The following is a 13,196-nucleotide window of genomic DNA, read 5'->3' as shown; positions in this document are numbered from 1 at the left end:
ATGCAATTCCAATGCATTGAATATTTTTAAGAGTGTTGAGACAATCTGAAGTCAAAACATTTTCACTTGTCTTCATGCAAAAAAGAACATGTTTGAAAGGTATCAGTGTGACTTTGTTGCCAGTCTTTTAAAAGACAGAAACATTTTGAGAACAGAAACAACACTCATGTGGAGCAGGATGTTGATTGTTCACACTCCAGTGCACCTGGACTCTCAGGGCGGGATGCACCAGTCTGACACTGTTTCATATTGAGTTACTTCATTACTTGAGCAAACACTTGCAACATGAAATTAGAGTCCTGGTTTGTTTGCACATCCCTTGATTAGCCAATCAATGAACAGAACTTATAATAATATTTTTTCTTATAGGCATACACGTAACACCCAGGTGTCTTTGAATGTTTCACATGAAGTTGCTTTGATCGTCCCATCAGCTGTATTGTTATACAGGTTTGGTCGTCCTGTCAGATTTGACAGGTTTATTTTTCACCTCTTTAAACCCTCAAACCCTCCTACAACAGTGCAATTTTTGTCTTTTTTAAGTGGTGTTTTTAGGGCTGGATGGCAGGTCAGTAAATGGCACATAGAAATGCTGTACATCATTCAAAAGTATGGGAGCTGCAGTATAGGTTAAAAACCCCGCCCCTCCATGTTAGTGGCACTTTGACATCATGATTTACAGCTGTAACTGACTCCTGATTGGTTAGAGGTGAGTTTTAGGCGAGAACTCCAAACCACAGCTCCACTCTGTGTCACTACTGCACAGACTCTTAAACTGAAGAAAATCTGTAAAACAATGGAGGACAACAACACTTCTTGAAACACAGACTTGTGCATGATTTTAATAAAAAGATTACTGATATACAGTCAGAATGACAGAATACAGATGTCATATTTATTCTATATTGTAACATTTGTGCATATTTAAATCTCAATTTTGGTAATTTAGGGAATAACCTGATTCATTTTCATGCATCATCAATCCTCATCAACCAATTATCTCAGAAACATATTCTGTAAATGTGAGAATGTTCATAAATCTGGCCACAACACCCTTCCTCTGGAAACTTGAGCTGTAAAGACAGAGAACAGATCCAAGACAATCAAAGAAGAGAGCCAAAAGAGATGAATAGCATCATGCCACACAGTGTAGCTGCAGGGCCACAGACAGGCAGTCAGACAGACAGACAGTCAGACAGACAGACAGACAGACAGACAGTCAGACAGACAGGCAGGCAGTCAGACAGACAGGCAGTCAGACAGACAGGCAGACAGTCAGACAGACAGTCAGACAGACAGTCAGACAGACAGACAGGCAAGGAACTAATTCTTCACCAGAAAGATTTCTGCTTCCCCTTCCCATCTCTAGAATCAGTGCTAATGTACTGGGCTCGATCAGTTAGTACAAGCAAGAACAAGTTGTAACACTTTAAGTGATGCTTTTGAACTAACGTGTGTTATTAGAACTGCTGTTATGTTTATTGAGCCATACCATTTGAAATTGAATGACAGTCGTGTTTACAAAGAAACCAGGGCTGGCTTAACAAATTCATACTGGGTCACCTAGGGACACTGAGAGCACAAAATTATTTTCTCCTCCAGGAAGTTCAAACAGCTCCCAAGAAATCCATGTGTTGTCAGATTTGCACACAAATAAAATGCGTAGGCTCATTTTCTCATAGACTTTAATACAATCAGACTTTCCAGTAAAAAAAAATTATGCAATTCCAATGATGCATTAAGTAATTCTTAAAGTGTCGAAACAATCTGAAGTCAGAACATTTTCACTTGTCTTCATGCAACGAAGAAGATGTTTGAAAGGTAGCAGTGTGACTTTGTTGCCAGTCTTTTAAAAGACAGAAACATTTTGAGAACAGAAACAACACTCATGTGGAGCAGGATGTTGACTGTTCACACTCCAGTGCACCTGGACTCTCAGGGCGGGATGCACCAGTCTGACACTGTTTCATATTAAGTTACTTCATTACTTGAGCAAACACTTGCAACATGAAATTAGAGTCCTGGTCCGTTTGCACATCATTTGGTTAGCCAATCAATGAACAGAACTTATAATAAGTTAGACAGACAGACAGGCAGTCAGACAGACAGGCAGGCAAGGAACTAATTCTTCACCAGAAAGATGTCTGAGAAGGAGGCTCATTTTCTCATAGACTTCAATACAATCAGACTTTCCAGTGAAAAAACATTTATACAATCCCAGTGCATTGAGTACTTTTTTAACTGTAGAGACAATTTGAAGTCAGAACATTTTCACTTGTTTTCATGCCACATTGAAGATGTTTGAAAGGTAGCAGCGTGACTTTGTTGCCAGTCATTTGAAAGACAAACAGTTTAGAATAGAAACCATGCTCCTTGTTTAACCAAATGCTACACTACATTTGTACTGCACTCCAAACACTGGAATGAAGCTGTCATGTAGAGCAGGATGTTTATTGAGTGTTATTTTCATGATTGTCATGTATCTGTTCTTTGGAACTGCTGCCGGAGCTCCTGTCATACTGAACAAACATGGCCTGAGTTCACCTGAATATTGATACTGAACAGTTGCCAAATGGAGACATGTCATTCTTTTTTTATAGTCTGTGGTTCATTCCCTTGTCCGTTGTTGCAGCAAGTGATGGGTTGATGCCATTTGTGACACAGATTAGGTGCTACATTTTACCATTTTTGACTGCATGAGATTTAATGAAAAATTATCAAAATAGCACATGAAGACACCGAAACATAGAGAAACATCGAAGGAGTAATTGCGTCTTTGGGGATTCTCTAGGTCGAGTTTGTGGTTGTAAGGTTTCATGAGGCTGTGATTATCCTAGAGGTCAGATCAGCTCATTTTATACACTGATCTCAAGTTTCACTCTCTAACATCATCACATGAATGAATTGGGCTCATTGAATCCACAAGAGTCTCAGCTTTCCAGTCAGACCTGATTTATACAACTCACAGACTGTTCAGGGACCCGATATTCACAAATATTTGAATAAAATTGGTGAAAAGTATGCATTCATTTAAATTTCTGTGTCATGATGTACGCATGCCTGTAAAGAGGAGACTCGTGGCTACCCATAGAATCAATTATTGTTCAGATATTTTGAGGTTAGAGGTCAAGGGACCCCTTTAAAATTGGTCAGTCGTCAGTATTTTCCTCGCCGAAAGTTAGCCTAGTGTTAGCCTAGTGTTAGCCTTGTGTTAGCCTGGTGTTAGCCTAGTGTTAGACTAGTGTTAGCCTTGTGTTAGCCTAGTGTTAGCCAAGTGTTATTCCTCCCACTTACTGACAAGATATCATAACAATGTTGGTGTCAAAAGATTACTGAGAGCTTAGACAACTTGTTCAGCCACAGCATCTGAACTTAAACAACAATTACGCCAGGAAAGGAGCATTATTTGATTCTAGAGAGAGACATTTGATCCAGGTAACAAATATTGACATTTTGGGTTCGTCCTGCATCACTGTATGTAAGAGCTGGTCTTCGTCGTCTTCAGCATCCTCACTCAGACCGACACTGAGAAAGAAGAAGAGAAGATAATCCTCCAGCAGGTTTGCCTCTTTACATCTTTTATTCTGTTCCTCTCATTTTATTCTCATTTATTTTTAAGTATTACTAACATGTCTGCCTCTCTTTGTTGAAGGTTGTTATCAACTGAGACGTCTGCATCATCTCCATCATGAAGACTCTGACTGTGACTGCACTTCTCTGTGCCGTGATGGCGCTGACCACCGCTGCTGGTGAGTAGTAATGTGTGGGAGGAAACAGATCAACTCAAGTTCTGTAACTCTAACTGTTGTGTTTAACTGTTCAGCTCTTTCAGAGGTGAAGGATGTACAGGAAGCTCTGGAAAAACCTGGGGAAGTTAAATACATACTTCTTAAGTGTTTTCCACTTAAACTCAACATTGCCCACTTATCTCCATTTATCGTATTCAGGTGTGCCTCTTGTCATTGGGAGCTCAACATGTTGTCCTGGTGGTTGGAGAATGATCAATGGTCGCTGTTTCCTCTTCGTCCGACGAGCCCTGAGCTGGGCTCACGCTGAGGTATGAGATGTTTACATTTTCTGCAAAATGCTTCTAAATTAAGTTTATTCCGTTTTTTTGGGACTTGAACACTTAAGGTATCTCCTTATAGATAGATATAAAGTACGTATTAGTCCTTTGGAAATCCATCATTTGCTTTACAGCAGGGGTCTCAAACTCAAATTACTTGGGGGCCGCTGGAGGCAGTATCAAAATGACCAAACAAAGACACAAAATTACTAAAAAATAGACACAAAATGACAGAAAAAAACTAAATTACTTTAAAAAGACACAAAATGACCAAAAAAGGCACATAATTACAAAAAAAGACAAAATGACAGAAAAAAACTAAATTAATCAGGGCCCACTTTAATTGACTACCCTTTCGAGCCCTTTGGGCTGAAAATGTCCACCTCCATAAAAATGCTATAAAAACTTTACAGATTAATATTTTTTTCTACTTTTTTCTGCATAAACCTCTTAAACAACTTCTGCGCTGCTCAAAACTATTAAACATTAAAATATTTTGAGGATTTTAACCCTTTAAATGCCAGTTTGATTGCATGATGTCACTGATGTTTTATCTGAAAAAAACATGTAGTTATTTTTCATATAATACATTTTTTTTGGCTGGGGCATTGGTTTTTATCACAGTCTTGGATATGTCAAAGATTAAGAACAAAATTGATTTTTATGCATTTTTAGTTTTTGTGTAGTATCAGATTTAAAATGTAATACCCTTTCAGGCCCTTTCGGCTGAAAATGTCCACTTCCAAAAAAATGCTAAAAAAACATTACAGATTAATATTTTTTTCCACTTTTTTCTGCATAAACCTCTTAAACAACTTATGCGCTGCTCAAAACTACCAAACATTCAAAGATTTTGAGGATTTTAACCCTTTAAATGCCAGTTTGATTGCACAACGTCACTGTTTTTCAAAGAAAAAACACAAAAAAATTGAGTTATTTTCCATATAATAAATAATTTTTGGCTGGGGCATTGGTTTTTATCACAGCCTTGGGTAGGTCAAAGATTAAGAACAAAATTGATTTTGATGCATTTTTAGTTTTTGTGTAGTGTCAGATTTAAAATGAAAAAACCCTTTTTGGCCACTTGATGGCAGACATGTCCACTTCTAAATAACGCTTTAAAAATATTACTGATATATAATTTTTTCCAACTTTCCAACTCTGAGAAAAAGAAAAATCAGGGGTCTCTGATCTGTTTTACATCACATTACATGTCATTTGACTGATGCTTTTGTCCAAAAATCTTACAATAAGTTTTACCAGTGGACCACCTGTTGTGTCCAAGGTCCCTTGACCAATGAGGTGGCCTGTAGGTGTCGTAAACGCAAGGCACCAACAATGAAATGCCATTTTGTGAGTTGAATCAGAATGGTGTTGCATTTTAGTCCACAAATGTTAAAGTCCACAAATGAACTCAAGATTGACCTGTGGTTCGATCGCAACAAAACCCAGGAGGCCAAAAGGTAACAATGAGACTTAAGTGTGTCATGTTTTACTGCATTGACATTAAAATAATAATAATAATAATACATTAAATACAGCTTAAAAAACAATAGTGACATCTCAAAGTGGTTTACATTATGTCATTTAAAAACAAAACACAATAGAGATACAAAGACAAGATAAAAACATTGATAAATATAGGAGTTAAAAGGGTTTCAGGATTTGGGACCTCAGAATTTTGTCTGCTTGAACTCCAGGGTAAACCCTTCTGTGGCAGCATCATAGGCTTCGGTTAAATGACCCACATCATATTATATAAAGAGCACGAAGCTGTGGTCAGGGCAGGAGGGAGGTGAGATGGATGTGTCAAACAAACACTGGACTTTGTTTTTCTCAGTGTTGTTATTTGGAGTCAACCTGCTTTACTGAGACCAGTAGTGAAATGTGAAAAAAGTCATTTTTAAGTTCAACCCTGTTGTTTTACCCTAATTATCATTATCTGGGGCTGTCAATCACGTGCATTACTACCATTAGTGCTGAACGTGATTTATACCAGTCATTACTACCACCACCAGTGTCTGGACTCCTTACTGGATTTATCTTGTAGATGCTCAGAGCAGGCAGCCTTCAATTACAAATATTCCTGTAGAGTCAAATCACCAAACAGCAATAATCTAATTTCACCTGTTATAATAATCTGTTATCTGTACTTCACTCACTGGTCTCTCTTGATTAAAATACATGTGTGTGTACAAGATCAGGACGGTGTCATATCCAAGCCAGGAAAACCACTAACACCAAGCCGAAAATAATAAGTATTAGCAGAATGGCGATGATGCAACACCAGGAAGAAAACGACTGAACCGTGAAGAAATCAGCTGTCAGTCTAATCAGTCTAAGTGTATGAAGGTTTATTCACCTATTAGTAGGAATATATTTTTTCCAGATGGAAAAGGGAAAGAAAATTAAGTTTTGAGTCATTTTGGCGCAAAATGGCAAAGATGTTTCCTTTGGAAAAGAAGTGTTTCAATATGGCCGCCTGGAGGTCATGTGACAGATTAAAGCATTGCTATTGGTTCCCTATACTCTTGTAGAGTAAATAATGTGGTGAGAGTTAGCTAGTATCTCTTTATGAGGGTCTCTCGAGGGACTACGTAGCTAGTTGTATGACAAATTGTGATTAAATAATGTAAACCTGAGTGATCTATATGATGTTATATGTATAATCAAAATGCTGCAGAGATTTAACTGAAATGTGGAGAAGTACTGGAAGACAGGAGAAGTAAAATAAGGCCTAGATAAGAATGTTAAGTTTGTGCCAGAAAAAACACCTGTGATCTTTCGCCAGAGATGCTTATTAGAGTGCTTGTCCTGGAGAGCTGATAAGAGCAAGGTTACCCAGCTGGGCAAGAAGCAGCATTAACAAGTGCTAAAAACAAGTAGCAGATAATAAGTGAGAAATAAAAAATAAAAAAGGCTCTGTGCATGACAAACAGAGATCAAAATATGTAGCAGATAATAAGTGAGAAATAAAAAATAAAAAAGGCTCTGTGCATGACAAACAGAGATCAAAATATGTAGCAGATAATAAGTGAGAAATAAAAAATAAAAAAAGGCTCTGTGCATGACAAACAGAGATCAAAACAAGTGGCAGAGGATGAGTGAGAAATAAGAACATAGAAAGACTCTGTGGGAACTTACGAATGACTCAAAAGCATAGTGAATAATAACTAAAAATCATAGTGATAAGGTAATGCCACTTATGTTGAGTATTTTCAACCCCTAAACATATTGGTGTCTCACTGCCAGGAGATGAGGTAATGCCACCTGCACCTAGGGGGGCGGATATTAACTGAATAAAATGATGTTTGGAGCAGCCCCTAGGAACTAGGACCTAGGAAAGGTCATAATGAATATGTATGATAGGATGGACAGATGTGTGTGATTTCTCTATAAAACCTCATGTAAGTTTCATTTCGAGTTAGAGAGCTTATGGACTGCACCTTGTGTGTATTATATTTGTTCTCTCCACTTTTTATCGATAATAAAGTGTTGTCACAACATCTTGGACTCCTGCTTGAAGATTTTTGAGACCTGTTAGAGAGGTTTTTTTTAGCTGTTTTCCAACTGGGCTTTTGAATAACTGTTAAAGATAGAGAAGTATTTTTTTCCAATTGGACTCCTTTAAAAACTAATTTATGAGCTATTTGACCTACAACTTGGACCAGCAAATTACACGACACTCTTCCCTATTTTTTAAAGTATTGCATCACTCAAAAAGACGCATTGTAGAAATTTGACAGGACAGAAATGGGTATGTTGCCTGAGGGAAACACCGTACCATAGAGGGTTAACACACTTACACTAAAGTGTTGCCACTTGTGACAGTTTTAGTTGTGCTGTTGTGGTGCGGTTGGTAGAGCGGTCACCACCGATCGGAAGGTTGGTGGTTTGATCCCCGACCATGGCAGCCTACAGTATCCTTGGACAAGATACTGAACCCCAAATTGCTCCCAATGCTGCGTTCATCGGTGTGAGAATGAATTCCCAAAGGTGGCAGGTGGCACCAGTGTGCCCTGGTAGCCACTAACACCAGTATGAGTGTGTGTGTGTGTGTGTGAACAGTTCAATGAGCGCAGTCTGTAGCGTAAAGCACTTTGGTTTTCTCAAATGTGTTTTAGTACATTTAGTTACTTTACAGTTCAAGATTTAACATAAAAAGTACTTTTGCTTTTGATACTTTAAGTACATTTTGATGCTAATACTTTTGTACTTTTACTTCAGTAAGTTTTGAAGGCAGGACTTTTACTTGTAGTGGAGTAATTTCAATGTGAAGTATTAGTACTTTGACTGAAGTAAGAGATCTGAATACTTCCTCCACCACTAGTTTTAAGAAGTGATTTAAAAGAAAAGTGTAGAACTTTCTGATGGTGAATTCTCGTCTCTACCTGAAGCAACAGACGGACAGAGGAGGCATTCAGGTGCAAAGGAAGTATCAGTGTGTGTGTTGGATGGTTTCATAGAAGTGAAATGTGTGTGTGGAGTCAGTTGTGCAGGTCAGACTGCATCATGAGGCAGCTGACCACAGTCACAGTGTTGAAAAGCTGCAGCAACATGTGATCAGATAGAGCAGAACAGTGTGCTTCAACTGCTGCTCTCTGACACAGTAGTTCTCAACCTTTTTGAGTCGCGACCCCCAATTTAACATGCATGTTGTCCGCGACCCCCACTCACTGAACGCAATCTCACACACACAGTTCAGATCACCCAAAAAAGACACAAAATGACCACAAAAAGGAAACAGAATGACCAAAAAAGACACAAATTGACCACAAAATGATCAAAAAAGACACAAAATGACCAAAAGAGACACAAAATGACCAGAAAAGACACAAAATGACCAAAAAAGACACAAAATGACCAAAAAAAGGAAACAAAATTACCAAAAAGACACAAATTGACTAAAAAAAGACACAAAATGACCAAAAAAAGGAAACAAAATGACCAAAAAAGACACAAAATTACCAAAAAAAGGAAACAAAATTACCAAAAAGACACAAAATGACCAAAAAAGACACAAAATTACCAAAAAAAGGAAACAAAATGACCAAAAAAGACACAAATTGACCACAAAATGATCAAAAAAGACACAAAATGACCAAAAGAGACACAAAATGACCAGAAAAGACACAAAATGACCAAAAAAGACACAAAATGACCAAAAAAAGGAAACAAAATGACCAAAAAAGACACAAAATGACCAAAAAAAGGAAACAAAATGACCAAAAGGGACACAAAATTACCAAAAAAGACACAAATTGACCACATAATGATAAAAAAAAGACACAAAATGACCAAAAAAAAAGACAATAAATGACCAAAAAGACTAAAACACATTAACACATGAACACTTTAACACAGTGGAGACAGAGCTGACTTCCAAAATGATTTGGCGACCCCCAGAAATCATCTCGCGACCCCAATTGGGGTCCCGACCCCAAGGTTGAGAACAGCTGCTCTAACAAACGGCTCACTCTGCTGACAGACACAGAGGAGGAGGAGCAGAGAAACCACACGGCTGTGAACAGCTCCACCGCTTTAAATAGTTCCAGCCACGTCTTTACACACACACACACGCACACACACACACAAACGCACACACACACACACACACTGAAACCTTTTACTCTTCACTTATTGAGGAGCTGGAACCTTTTCTGGGAAGCTCACCTCGTGGCTGCATGTACATAAACTGTCATATCAGAAGAAACAGATGCTGAGTCAGCACCTGTCTCTCCTCAGGTGGACTGAAGAATAGACGACACTCTCGTCTCTTGGATGCTGTCCAGACACGTTTGGCTCTGTTTGAAACAAACATGACAATATTCAGAACTTTCTGATTCTTTGATTGTTTGTTGAGCATCAGATTTACATCAAAAGGACCAAAAAAGACACAAAATTACCAAAAAGACACAAAATGACCCAAAAAAGAAACAAAATGACCAAAAGAGACACAAAATGACCAGAAAAGACACTAAATAACCCAAAAAAGAAACAAAATGACCAAAAAGACACAAAATGACCCAAAAAAGAAACAAAATGACCAAAAAGACACAAATTGACTAAAAAAAAGGAAACAAAATGACCAAAAAAGAAACAAAATGACCAAAAGAGACACAAAATGACCAGAAAAGACACTAAATAACCCAAAAAAGAAACAAAATGACCAAAAAGACACAAAATGACCCAAAAAAGAAACAAAATGACCAAAAAGACACAAATTGACTAAAAAAAAGGAAACAAAATGACCAAAAAAGACATTTGACATTTGAGTATTTCTTCAACTTTACATAGAAAACCTGGGTAACACTTTACAATAACCATCATTTATAAATGGTAAACAGATAGTTTATTAATGTTTAATCATCATTTACAAACTGTTTATAGACCATTTAGAATGGTAAATACATAATTTATTAATGTTTAACTAACTTAATCATGTATTAATGGCAAATAGATGTATATTTATTTATAAAAATGTCTATTAATGTACATTTATAGTTTATTTTACCATCAACAAACAATTAAATTATAATTAGTTGTTTATAAATACTTTTAGTTGCACTCATTTTAACATTTTTAACACCATATTAAGTATGTTAATGATTTTGAAATGATTCATATACCTTTAAGAAATTGGTTGAAAACATTTAATGATTAAATATGTAAAGCACTTTGTAAAGGATTAATAATTGGTTTATAAACCATCTATAAACATTATTTAGTTGGTTATTGTAAAGTGTTACCAAAACCTGCAGAACAAACATGTGTCTTATGAAACTGAAGCTGTTGTTTTCATGCCAGGTGTATTTTTCTCCTTTTCACACTTCACAGCGTCTGTGTGAAACCACACAGCCTCTGGGCTGCAGACGGTTGTTTTAAGGCTGCTGACAGACGTTTCTTTCAGCCTGTGGTTTTCTCGTGTGGTTTTATTGACTGAGAGGATCAAATTATCTCCTGCATCTGAAAGGAAGCGCAGTTTTCTGCACACATATCTGAAAATAGTTCATTAACGTGTGTCTCTCATCGCCTCTCACCACTGACATTTATTCACAACTGATGTTAATAAAAGAAGCTGCTGGCTGCTAAAGTTCAAAATGTGCACATTCATTTTAATGAAAGGTAAAGAAACTACCTCTCTTCTTCTTCTTTTGGATGGTAACAGCAGCGTACGTCATGAGGTCCGGATCACCTGCACTCCCACCTCCTGTTGCTGAGAAAAGGACATTGTTTAGCTGTTTTTCCATAATTAAAAAAGTTAAATGTATTCTACATATGCACTCATATTTATTTGGCCTTGCATATCTAATGCATGACACTAAAATAAACAAATCGATCAATCAGGAATCAATAACACTTCAATTAAAACAAAAGCTACTGCACAATCCTGGCAGTAGACACAATATATAATAATAATTATAATAATTATAATGTACCTTTCTGCTTTTTTGTTTTTTTCACCACAGCATATGTCTCATGATGTGGATTAATGTTGCTCTCCTCTACTTAAACAAAAACACAAGAAGAAGGAAAATGGGTGATACTGGATTATAAAGTTGAATTAGTATTTACTGACAAGGTCACAGATTATGGAAAAGGAAGGCTAATTAATTGTCTACCTTCTGTCCAAAAACTACTTCCACAACAGTGATGGAAGTACATTTACTCAAGTACTGTACTTAAGTACAATTTTGAGGTACTTTAACTTCATGTTACTTTATCCGTCTACTTTACTACAGCTGACAGCTTTAAAATCTTTTCAGGTCGAGATTTAAACATGAAAAACATGATCAATTTCAAGTGATTCAACATTTTTTTTTTTTTTATTAAACCTCATAACAGTATTAATATTAAGTATTTAAATTGAGCCCTACCATGAGAAATGAAAATGCTGCTTACACAATGCACCAATAACAATTATCCAATAATATATTTATAACATTTAAAATAATCTGAGTGGGTTCATTCTGCATAACGAGTACTTTTACTTTTGATACTTTAAGTACATTTTGATGCTGATACTTTTGTACTTTTACTTCAGTAAGTTTTGAATGCAGGACTTTTACCGTAGTGGAAAAAAAGACACAAAATGACCACAAAAAGGAAACAAAATGACCAAAAAAGACACAAAATTACCAGAAAAGACACAAAATTACCAAAAAGACACAAATTGACTAAAAAAAGACACAAAATGACCAAAAAAGACACAAAATTACCAGAAAGACACAAATTGACTAAAAAAAGACACAAAATGACCAAAAAAGACACAAAATTACCAGAAAAGACACAAAATTACCAAAAAGACACAAATTGACTAAAAAAAGACACAAAATTACCAAAAAAGACACAAAATTACCAAAAAAGGAAACAAAATTACCAAAAAAGACACAAAATGACCAAAAAGACACAAATTGACTAAAAAAAGACACAAAATGACCAAAAAAGACACAAAATGACCAAAAAAGACACAAATTGACTAAAAAAAGACACAAAATGACCAAAAAGGAAACAAAATGACCAAAAAAGACACAAAATTACCAAAAAAAGGAAACAAAATTACCAAAAAAGACACAAAATTACCAAAAAAGACACAAAATTACCAAAAAGACACAAATTGACGAAAAAAAGACACAAAATGACCAAAAAAGACACAAAATGACCAAAAAGGAAACAAAATGACCAAAAAAGACACAAAATGACCACAAAATTATTAAATAAAAATACATAAAATGACCTAAAAATAGTGGAGTAATTTCACAGTGTTAGTACTTTTACTGCAGTAAAGGATCTGAATACTTTTTCCAGCACTGTTCCACTATAACAACAATATATCACAACGATGGTGGTTTGTGGTTTCTCACCTGTCTGATCTTCAGGTGATCCCCGTGTTGGTTTACCAGAAGACAGACGGGCCGCTGCAGGAGGGCGGAAAGAAAGAATGTCTTTATTAGGAAAACTGGGAACAAAGAGGAACTCAGGCCTCGTTCAGACTAACAGCCAAAACCCGATGTTTGGCCCATCCAGATTGGAACTGGATGGCTCTTTTGAAGTCTGAACAGTCACAAATCACATGAAATCCGATTTTTGCGAACCGGATCGAAACCACCTTCGGGAGGTAGTTTCAGAT

The sequence above is a fragment of the Centropristis striata genome, chromosome 17 (genome assembly GCF_030273125.1).
Source record: "Centropristis striata isolate RG_2023a ecotype Rhode Island chromosome 17, C.striata_1.0, whole genome shotgun sequence".
In the NCBI taxonomy this organism is placed as follows: domain Eukaryota; kingdom Metazoa; phylum Chordata; class Actinopteri; order Perciformes; family Serranidae; genus Centropristis; species Centropristis striata.
The sequence above is the reverse complement of the archived record's forward strand: the minus strand, read 5'-3'. Positions refer to the sequence as shown.